Source organism: Papio anubis, chromosome 13 (genome assembly GCF_008728515.1).
Source record: "Papio anubis isolate 15944 chromosome 13, Panubis1.0, whole genome shotgun sequence".
NCBI lineage: Eukaryota > Metazoa > Chordata > Mammalia > Primates > Cercopithecidae > Papio > Papio anubis.
This window is the reverse complement of record NC_044988.1, coordinates 55,971,506-55,983,033: the sequence shown is the minus strand read 5'-3', so window position 1 is coordinate 55,983,033 and position 11,528 is coordinate 55,971,506. Positions and strand designations below refer to the sequence as shown.

The window sequence follows — 11,528 nt, the reverse complement described above, 5'->3', positions numbered from 1 at the left end:
AATTGTTTTCATGCACAAGAAGATATTTTAAAAATATTTTGAAACAAAATGTTTTTGAAATATGTTAGATTTAACAATTAAAGAAGTACCATATATTTGTAGATATTTACTTAAATATTTGGTAATTGTCATGTTTATCTCTTTGTATTTTGGAGACAATAATCTCTTTTAAGCCCTCAAATATTTATGTGCACCTCTTAAAGGTATTAAACTGTAAGCGCTGTAGCTGTGTTTTCCAGTGGATAAGACAGGTTAGCAGGAGGCCTGTTCACAGGCAAGACACTCTGGGAAAAGAGTTCAGTCCTCATCCTGGCTTCATTTCTCTCCAGAAGCAGCCTTATCAGGCCAACCCGTTTTCCCCATGTGCCTTCTGATGAACACAATTTTCTTTGTCTCATTACACAAATGTTTTCAGAGTACAACTAAATTTAAAAACAGCCATATGATACATTCCTTATACAGGGATTTTTGTCAGGAACCTCAAGCAACTTTTAGAGAATGCTTCACTTGGAAAGGGTTTGGCTGGAAGTACAGATGGGGAGATGAAGACATCTGGGCAGGGGCACCAGCATGGGCCATGTGTGGAGGCAGGGACTGAGATGCAACTGAGCCAGGTCTGAAAAGCTTTGGAAGCCACACTGAACATTTCAGACCTTACCTCATAGGCTATAGGGAAGAACTGACATTCCAGGAACTGGCTCAAAGAGTAACTTAAGGTGAATATTGTGGATTTTTCTTTTTCTTTCTCTTCTTCCTCCCTTCATTCTTTTAGGCACAGAGCATTCCTTTTAACATTGCCGTTTTTCTTAATAGCTAGATAAGCCCAGGTATCCAATAAGCCCCCAGAGGAGACTTGGTGTAAGCAGAACTGATGGAACAAACATCCAGACATTATTATGAGTTTTGAGTGGCCAGTGGGGCTCCATGTGCTTTATGTTTGGATTATTCAATGTTTTTCCCATCCTTTAATGTTAGGTCTCTTCAGCCAAATGATAAGGTTGAACAGGGCGGAAATTACAGGGTGGGGATCACAGCGGTGTTTTAGCATAAGCCTTCACTTCCATTCATGTTTCAGTGGTTTGCAGGAGTTGTTTTTTTATTCCCCCTTTTCCTTTATGTTTTTGATTTTGCATTTTATTTACCGTGCTTTTTGTTCATTTGTTTTATTTTATCTCTTATCTTCCCTCCACTGGATTAATAGCATTTTATTTCCTTTTTTTCAGTGTTTGCTTTTTAAAAACAATTTGTGGCTGATGTTTAAAATTCTGATTTCCCATGAAACTCCGAGTTTCCAGGTTTTTGAAAGTTAACATATGTGACATTGGACTGTATTCCCACATGGCAACAATCTGTAAGAACTACCTTCCTTACACAGGTACACTCTTACCAGTTTACCCCAGGCCCCACCACACTCTATTGTCCCGCTGACCCTGAGGAGACATCAGTTGTGGTTATTTGGGTTGTTGCTTTCCTACACCTGGCTGTTTACTCAGTTATGTGACCTGCTCTGCCCCGGTAAGCATTTCAGTTTGTCATCATCTTTTAGCTGGAGCATTTAGTTGATTTGCATTTGTTATAATTAACTGTACCAATATATTTTAATCCATATCTGCTGGAGTCTTTTGTGCTGTTTGTTGCACAGTTCCTGTGTTTCTTCTCTCCTTTTTTGTCTTTTAACAGATGATCAGGTTCATTGTCTCACTGTTTTTTCTTCTGCACCACTCTGAAAGGCATACTGTCCATTTTATTCTTTCCGAGGTTAGCCTAGTAATTATAGCATGCATCGTTAACTTACTAAATTCTAAAGTGATCAATATTTTTACCTTCCTTTGAATAACACCCTTCTGATTTATCCCTCCCCGCAATTCTTACGCTAGTCTTTTGAGTATTTTAAGTCTATATAATTTTGCAAACTCCACGAGGCATCATTTCTTTTATTCTTTTATAGAGTCAGTGCTTGTATTGATTTACTTATATATTTATCATTTTCTGCCCTCTTTTTTTGTTGTTGTTGAGATGGAGTCTCGCTCTGTCGCCAAGGCTGGAGTGCAGTGGCCGGATCTCAGCTCACTGCAAGCTCCGCCTCCCGGGTTTACGCCATTCTCCTGCCTCAGCCTCCCAAGTAGCTGGGACTACAGGTGCCCGCCATCTCGCCTGGCTAGTGTTTTGTATTTTTTTTTTTTTTTAAGTAGAGACGGGGTTTCACTGTGTTAGCCAGGATGGTCTCGATCTCCTGACCTCGTGATCCGCCCGTCTTGGCCTCCCAATGTGCTGGGATTACAGGCTTGAGCCACCACGCCCGGCCCATTTTCTGTCCTCTTAATTCTTTCTTATATTTTCTTACATCCTTACAATTCCTTCTTTTTTTCATATTTTGTCTGTATATGTGTCATTTGAGTATTCTTTTTCCCCCTTTCCTTTCTTCTACTACTTTAGAAGTTACACAATTCTGCCTAGGCGCGGTGGCTCACGCCTGTAATCTCAGCACTTTGGGAGGCCGAGGCGATCCGATCACAAGGTCAGGAGATCAACACCACCCTGGCTAACATTGTGAAACCCCGTCTCTGCTAAAAAATGCAAAAAATCAGCCGGGCGTGGTGGCGGGTGCCTGTAGTCCCAGCTACTTGGGAGGCTGAGGCAGGAGAATGGCGTGAACCTGGGAGGCAGAGGTTGCAGAGAGCCGAGATCGCGCCACTGCACTCCAGCCTGGGAGACAGAGAAAGACTCCGTCTCAAAAGAAAGAAAGAAAGAGAGAGACAGAGAAAAGGAGGAAGGGAGGAAGGGAGGAAGGAAGGAAAGAATAAGCTGGGCATGGTGGCATGTGCCTGTAGTCCCAGTTACTTGAGAGGCTGAGGCAGGAGGCAGGGGTTGCAGTTGCAGCGAGCCGAGATTGCGCCATTCTCCAGCCTGGGGAAGAGAGCGAGACTCTGTCTCAAAGCGAAAAAAAAAGGTATGCATTCTATTTCTTCTCTCCCATTTCCTTCCTCATTTCCCCTGAAAGTATTATATGAATAATATGAATGCTTAGCCTTTTTTTTTTTTTTTTAAAGAGACAGTGTCTTGCTCTGTTGCCCAGGCTGAAGTGCAGTAGTGCAATCATAGCTCACTGTTACCTTGAATTCCTGCCTCAAGCAATTCTCCTGCCTCAGCTTCTCAAGTAGCTAGGACTATAGATACGTACCACCACATCCAGCTAATTTTTAAAACTTTTTGTAGAGACTGGGTCTCACTATGTTCCCCAGGCTGGCCTTAAACTTCTGGCCTGAAGCAAACGTCCTGCCTTGGCCTCCCAAAGCACGAGCTTAGCTTTTAAAAAGTTTTAAGTTATTCAAAATTGCTATTCCCCTATCACATAATGCAAGGGCCATAGAGTGCTTTCAGTGAATCACTCTTTCATATTATTGCTATCTGATGTTTTAGTTTCAAGTTGTTTATAATGCCTTTCCCTATTAATCTTAAAAAATTTTTTTGAGTAGTGGTGTTCATAAATATACTAACGTGTATCTTCTTTGCTCATCATTGCTTATTTATCTTTTTCTTAGTTTCCTTCATAATGAAGTTATTATTCTTTAATATTTCTTTCAGCGAGGGTCTGTGAATTGGATAGTCTCTCTTTTTTGGTGTGAATATGTTTTTATTTCACCCTCTGTTTGAATGTGTCTCCTAAAATTCATGTGCTGGAAACTTCATCCTCAATGCATCAGTGTTGAGAGGTGGGAACTTTAAGAAGTGATTAGGTCCTGAAGGTTCTGCCCTCATGAATGGATTAATGCCATTATCATGGGAGTGGGTTCATTGTAGTAGGAGTGGGTTTGTTATTCAAGGAAGGGGTTTCTTATAAAGGATGAGTTTAGCCTCCTTTCCTCTCTCTCTTGCCCATGTGATGCCTTCTGCCATGATGTAACACAGTTAGAAAGCCCTCACTAGTTGCTGGTGCTTTGCTCTTGGACTTCCCAGCCTCCAGATCTGTGAGGAAATAACTTTCTGTTCTGTGTCAATTAGTCTATGTTATTCAGTTATAGCAGCATAAAATGGGTTAAAATACCCCCATTTTTGAGCAGTAACTTAATTGGTATAGAATATTAGTTTGACAGGTTTTTTTAATTACCACTTCGAATATGCCTCTGTATTATTGATGAAAAGTCCACCAACAATCTAATTGCCGTTATTAAGTTTGTAATTTATCTTTTTCTCTCTGGTTGCTTGTATGACTTTTTCTTTGGCGCTGGTGTTCTGCCGTTTACCACTGTGTGTGTGTGTGTGTGTGTGTGTGTGTGTGTGTGTGTGTGTATTTCTTTTTAATCCTGCTTGGGACTTGTAATTTTCCAAATCAAGAACATATGTATTGCTTTAATTCTGTTAAATTCTCAGCCTTTATCATTTCAATATTGCCCCTCTCACATAAACTACTCCTTTTCCAGAACTTCAATTAAACGTGTTTTATTGCCCCAATTTACTCTCTGTGTTTATAACCTCTCTTTCACATTTTTTGATCCCCTTTTTTCTTTCTCTGCTCCATTCAGAACACTTCTTTAGACCCCTCTTTCATGATGCTCATTCTCTTTTCAGCTGTATCTAATATGCAATTTAACATGTTTGTCTCATCTTTAAGAATTCAAATTAGTTCTTTTTTTCAAAACTGCCCTTTCTTTGTTCATAAAGGATGGTTCTTATGGTTTTTATTCCTTCTTTTATGTTAAAAAATACATTTAAGCATAATTAGTTTATAGATCCTGTCAGATTATTCTCTTACTGTAAGTTCTTAGAGTGCCAATTCTTCTGCTTGTTGTGTACGTTGTGTACGTAGCTTCTCCATCTGACTGGCTTCATTCTTTTTGGGTTTGTTCAGCAGGAATTGTTTATTCTGAGGGACTCTTGTAGGTCCTGAGTTATGAAAATATTTCTACAGAACAATTTGAGCCTGCTTCTTCCCTGGTTCTGGAAACATTTTTATAGTGATCTATTAGCTCAAGATACATACACAGTCTAAACAATGTAAATTTGTGCAACACACTTGTGCATGACACAGGTTTGGTATTTTATTTAGTTTTTTTAATCAGATGCATTTTTTTTTCACCTTGATACTGGAGCATAATTCAGACTTACTTCCCCCTTCCCTGAGCTACTGGGAGCAGTGGTAGTTCTAGTCCTATTCTTATGTAGATGGATATTTTCAAGAATTCTGACTTGATGCAGTTATGTCAGTTCCAGTGTCTTACCTTTCATGAGCCTTGGGCCACGTCACCTGTCCTCAACTGGGCATCCCAACCCTAAACCCCTAAACAGCTGTATCCAGATTCAACCCCTCTCTGGGTGATAGTGGTATTTACTGTTATGCTTATTGCTTCAGCTTTGAATTCTGGCTTCATTTCTGGCCTGCATTAAGAAGAATAGTTATGTTTTACAGGTATATGAGGTACATTCTTGTGATGGCTGCAATGGCTTATATTTTGGAACTGAAAGAGGATCTGGGTAAATTCAGACTGACATTTTTAATGTAAATTAATTTACTCACAAACCATTTATTGGCCATCTATCATGTTCCTGGCTTTGTTATAGGTGCTGGGGCACAACAATAAGTAACATTATGTCTTTGCCCCTGTATGGTTTACATTCTCATGGGAAAGACAAAAGAAACGATAAGTAAAACATATAGTAAAATCAGTTGGAGCGATGAAGAAAATTAAAGGAGGAGAATGGGAGAGAGAGGGACTGGTTTGGGTCATGTGCTTTATTAGGGTGGCAAAGGAAACCTCTCTGAGGAGTGACCTTTAAGCACAGGCTTACATGAAGTAATGAAGAATCATGCTAGTATCTGGGGTGTGAGTCCGTGTTCTCCGAGAAGCATTACACCAAGGCAGGATTAGCTATGCAAGAGATTTATTAAGGCAACTCCTGTGAGCAAGAGTGAGGTCAAGGGAAAAATGATAATGTGGGGCTCCTTGTTCAAAAATAACATTAAGAATTTCAAGATGGCTACAGGGGAGTATTCAACCAAGCACAGAGCCCTTTTGAATGCCCTGACTGTGAAGTAAAATAGGAGTGAGCTGCTGGGAGCTTGGGAGACCCCTCTGATTGTGATGCAGGTCTGACCCCAGGTGAAGAAGAGGGGAGGGAGGAGGGTGAGTGGAAGCATCCTACAGGGCTGTGCTGTTCCAGGAGAGCCTGGCAAGGCCGTTCGGGAGTCTTTGAGCCCAGGCCACCTCTCAGGTGAGTTTTCATCTCACAGGAATAGGTTTGCGTCACTATGCCTGCCATGCTCAGTCACTGTCTAGGAGTAGCCTGTGAGAAATGTGGCTTTAGCACAAATGCAGAGATGGATTTCAGAGCACAGCAGCTGTAACTCCTAGCCAGTAATACTCCTTGTAAGTTGGATGTCTACGAGGTACAGTCTCATGGCAGCCACACTGGGTAAAGAGCTTTTCAGGAAGAGGGGACAGTGATTGCAAAGGCAGTTGTTTTGGGGTTGATTTATGTTCCCCATCCCAAATTCATATGTAGAAGTCCTAACCTGCAATACCTTTGAGTGTGACCTTATTTGGAAATAGGGTTATTGCAGAAAATAATCAGTTAACAAGAGGTCATACTGGAGTTGGGTGAGCCTCTCATCTAGAGTGGCTGCTATCCTCATAAAAAGGGAAAATTTGGAGATAGACATATACACAGGAAGGATAACTTGCGAAGATGAAGGTAGAGATTGAGGTGCTGAGTCTACAAGCCAAGGAACACCGAAGATACCAAAAAAACCCATCAGAAACAAAGAGAGAAACATGGAACAGATTTCTCCCTAGTGCCTTCAGAGAAAGCATGGCCCTGTCAACACCTTGATTTCAGATTTCTTGTCTCCAAAACTGAGACAATACATTTCTATTATTTAAGCCACCTAGTTTCGGGTGCTTGGTTATGGCAGGCCTAGCAAACTAATACAGCCTTGAAGTGATAGGAGACTTGGCACGTTATAGAAACATCAGGGAGGCCACTGTGGATAAAGCAGATAAGTGAGGGAGAAAATCGTAGGGGAAGGAGAGGTATCCAGGGGCCAGGTCTGTAGATCATGACTTTGTAAACCAATATAGCAACATTGGTTTTTATTCTGAGCGTGATGGGAAGCCTTTGTAGGGCTTGAAGAGGGCAGTGGCCTGATTTCACTTATATCTTTAAAGTACCACTCTGGCTCCTGTCTGGAAATATTAATAGATTGCAGAGGAACAGAAGTGGAGGCAGTGCAACCCGCCCAGTCCATGGCAGCTGTAAAGAGAGAGAATCTGGTGGTGTGGATGAGAGTAGTTGCGGTGGAGGGTGTGAGGAGTGTGGGATGTGTTGGCAATTTGAAGTAAATGATATACTTTCAAATGGATTAGACAGAGTAACTAGACAACTAGAATTGTTTTCTGAAATGAGAACAGTGGGTGAGGAGCTTATCTGGAGTTTACAGGAATGGATGTCGATATCTGCCATGTTTAAAAAGTCACATGTTGTTTTGCAATTTGCTTTTTCATTTTCATGAACTTCTTTTCATATCAGTACAGATATATTGACCTCACTGTGTTTTGAGGACTGCCCAATATTTCTTATATGGATATGCCATTCTTGATTATGCTAGTTATCTCTGAATGGACTTTTGGTTGTTTCCTTTTGTATGTGATTATAAACAATGAGGCTTAAATAGCCGTATGATTTATCTATTGCTTCATAACAGAATCCCCTCCAACACAGTGGTTTTAAAACAACAACGTTTATTATCTCACAGTTTTTGTGGGTCAGCAGGCAGAGTAAGCGTAACTGGGTTCTCCGGTTCAGGATCTCTCCCAAGGCTGAGGCTGCGGTTGTGTCAAGGTTTGACTGGGAAGGAGCTGCCTCTGAGCTTACTCAGTGGTTATTGGCAGAATTCAGATCCTGGTGGACTGTTGGCCTGAGGGCCTTTGCTCCTCACTGGCTGGATTTTTAGCTGGAAGGCACCTTCAGTTCCTTGCTCTGTGGGCATCTCAGGAGGAGAGCTCACAACATGGCAGCTGGCATCATCAAAGCGAGAGCAAGAGTGTGTGAGCAAGAGAGGTCACAGTCTTTTATAACCTAATCTCAGAAGAGTGCCCCGTCCCTTTTGCTGTATTCTGTTCACTAGAAGTCAGTCTCTGGGTCCAGCCTTCACTCAATCAGAGGATTGTATAAGAGCATGGATGCCAGGAGACAGAGATCACTAGGAGCCACCTTGGAAATCTGCCTAGCACCATAGCCCAGTAAATTTGTGTTTTGATAGATTGTTAAAGGTGGGTTTGCTGAGGGAAAAAGTACACATGTTTTAAAATTTCATGTATAACACTGGATTTCTTTTCAAAATCTTCATTCTAGATTTCAGAGTTATTTTGATGAGACTATTTGCTACTGCCTGAGAGGGAGAGGCTGTAGCTCCTCAAAAAGCCTTTGCCAGATTTTGTCATGAATGTCTCTTCCCTTCTTGCGTTTCTTTCTCTCACCCCTCCAAAACTTCCCAGAACAGGAAATAGCTGTGTGTCTTGCAGCAGGAATGATACGAAGGTTCTAACCAGCAGGCACTCGCATCGTGGCGACTATTCTAGGGTATGATGACCTGGATTCTGCCATTACAAAATGTCATTGCCTTCACTTGTGTGCTGACGTGGGTAAGGTTTATTCAGCCAGCCTTGATGAGAGTAATTAAAAAGTAATCTCTGGTGTAAGGCGTCAGTTTGGGCCCATGATGTCTAGGGAAATTCCATTTGAATCATTTCTTCTAAATCCTCAGAACTCTGGCTTCTGGGAGGCCACACAGTAATGAGGTGTACATGTATTTCCTTATTAGTCAGAAAGAAACTTTACCTAAAAGGACCCTTTTGTGTTTACTAGATATGGTTGGAGGAAATATAAATTATTATCACTATTACTTTTTCTCCTTCCCATAGAAGGCTTTATAAAATTAAATACATCATAAACCTAGACTATGATAAAAATGAGATGGTGTAAATATCTGTGTGTCTTAGTTCAGGCTGCTATAACAAAGTACCTTAGTCTGCGTAGCTTATAAACAACAGAAAATCTATTTCTCATAATTCTGGAAGCTGGAAATCCAAGATCAGGGTACCAGCATGATTGGGTTCTGGTGTGGGCCCTCTTGAGGGTAGAGAGCTTTCTGGGGTCCCTTTTATAATGGCTAATCTCACTCATTAGGGTAGAACCCTCATAACCAAATTATCTTCCAAAGCTCCCACCTTTTAATGCCATCACATTGGAGGTTAGAATTTGAACACATGCAGTCTATTGCTGTGTGGCTGCTATCAGATTAGATGCCCCAGTTGAAAGATTAGACTATCTTGGCAGCTTCCCAAATGCATGCCAAGGTGCCTTCTTTCCCCTTCTGCTTGTGAGCAAGGTGGGGTGGATATGGAACTGGGGAGAGTGCATGACCTCTGATGAAGCTGAGGGAATGTCTTGATGGGGTCCATCACCAACATCCCCTGTTAGGGGCTAACCCCTTGGTTGGAGAAGGTACTAGATTCTTTTCCACACTGCCCCTTGCAGGTCCCTGTGTTGCCCCAGAGGCCCATGGCCCTCCTTGATGTGGATTAGTTCAGGGACTAGCTCTCAGGGCAGCAGGTCCCTCTCTGCTTGTCCAGCTTGGATAGCCTCTCCTGGGCACTTTGAAGGCCAGGATCCTGCCTCCTGCCTCTGCCCTCCTGTGAGCCTGGTGCTCCAGGAGCGTGGCTCTCCAAACAGGGAGTGACTCCTCTGTGTCCCAGCACGACCCCACCCTGCCGCTTTGCCTGCCTCAAACACTGGGCAGGTTGTACTCACATTTCACAAGATAACTCCGCTAGATGAGAAAAACGTGTACTTTATTCAGGACAGCGAGCTCAGCTCTCTGGATTGCATTCCCTGCAGAAATGAGAATCCAAGTGTAGTGGCCTTTCAAAGCTGAAATAAATCAGGGCTCCTTGGCCATACTACCCTTGTCTGTCAGTTTTTGCCTTTTTCTAGAAGCCACGCGAGGTTAGGGCAGATTAAGGGAAAGCATATGAGGACCAGTTCATTGTGTAATCACTTAAAATCTCTGAGTCGGAATAGCTATGTGTGATTTAAAATATAAATGTTTGCAAGTGGTTTGTATCTTGATCATCTATGTTATGTAATGTAAAGATGTGCATTTGAGATGTACCAAAGTGACCTTTAGATGCTTCTTTTTTAAAATGACAGTCTTAACTTGTCTTTGTGGAACTCTGTATTTTTCAGTTTTCACCTATGTTAAGCCTTTCAGTTTTTTTGTTGACTAAAGTTGGTAGAAGACATGGTTATCAGAGTTTTTATAGACTCCTCCACCACCTTTTTCCAAATGGAATTTGAATCATCTGGTGCTTATATAAAATCAAGCACCGTTTAAACTCAGGGAGCTGGGTGGTTTTTTTTGTTTTTTTGTGTTTTTTTTTCTTTCTTAGAATAAAGTGCAGTTGAAAGAGAATAGAGTGGGAGCTTTTACCAGACACCTGTTTTGGTCTCTTGCTGGGCTGATACTATTTTCCAAGGAATGGTGACTGTGTGTTTCTGTTTTTCCTCTTCAGATTTCTTAGACCAAAGAGAGGAAATCCACTGGAGACTTACCTAACAAGACGTATTGATGAATGTAGAATCTTAAAGGAAAAATAAGTCAGTGGATGTGGCTTCCTGGACTGTGAGCTTGGACCAAAAATAAAGCAAGCCCTCACCGCAGGGGTTTGGCTCAGCCCCGCGCCTGCGGCAGACGTTGTTTTCCATGGCTTTGCTTGAGAAGTTCACTTCTCTGGGCAAAAGTTCCTGAGGCCTTTGGAGACTTTTAAAGGCCTTTTTTTTTTTTTTTTTTTTTTTTCCCTGTAGCTTTTATTGTTTTTAAGAAAAGTGGTGTCACCCTTACTTGTCATTAAAAAAAAGTACTGTGGGAAAAACAAATAAACTACCCAAAGAATAAAACAAGAAAAACCAAAACAACTCCCCTAAATGAATGAAAAAATGTATACCCTTCACTCTTTTGCAAGATAACTATTTCCATGCAAGTTGGATTAGAAACTATGAGAAGATTTTTCTCTTTGATTTTTGGTTTCTTCTATTTTTAACATTTTTGGCAAGTCTACACATTGTGGTTACATAAAAACATCAGGATTAAGATATTTGGTATTTAAAAAGCACCCTTGGACTGGGGATGAGTCTTTCTGGCACAGCTGTGAGAGTGCTTGAATTCCTTTCATAAAATAATAGGTGTTAATGTCCAATCAACATAAGCTTTTTGGCCAGCTTCTCCCAGTGTCCCTCAAGAAGCCTCCTAAACATGTTCCTGCCCTCGTGAAAGGCCCATCTGTCTGCTTGGTGGCTGGAGGGAGGTGCCCTGCCTCAGGTGCCCCTCCTCAGGAGGGACGGCTCCTGCTGTCCCTCACACCCAGGATGTGGTCAAGGTTGGTCACTCTTTTCAAGAGTCATTGCCAATTACCGTGTGCCTACAGTGTGCCAGACCCGCTGCTAACCTCTCTTCACCTACTGTCTTAGTTGAT

General features: G+C 41.7%; 1 protein-coding gene across 7 annotated transcripts in view; it reads left to right on the top strand.

Moving 5' to 3' along the window:
- MOB3B (MOB kinase activator 3B) overlaps positions 1 to 11,528 on the top strand; it is a 211,298-nt gene that overhangs the window by 45,610 nt on the left and 154,160 nt on the right. Inside the window, exon 1 of one of the 7 annotated variants that reach the window (XM_017949804.3) lies at positions 10,904 to 11,432. The exons of the other annotated variants lie outside the window; for them this stretch is intronic. The gene's annotated coding sequence lies outside the window, so the exon portion shown is untranslated. Of the gene's footprint in view, positions 1 to 10,903; positions 11,433 to 11,528 lie in introns of those variants that run through there. 7 annotated transcript variants of the gene reach the window in all.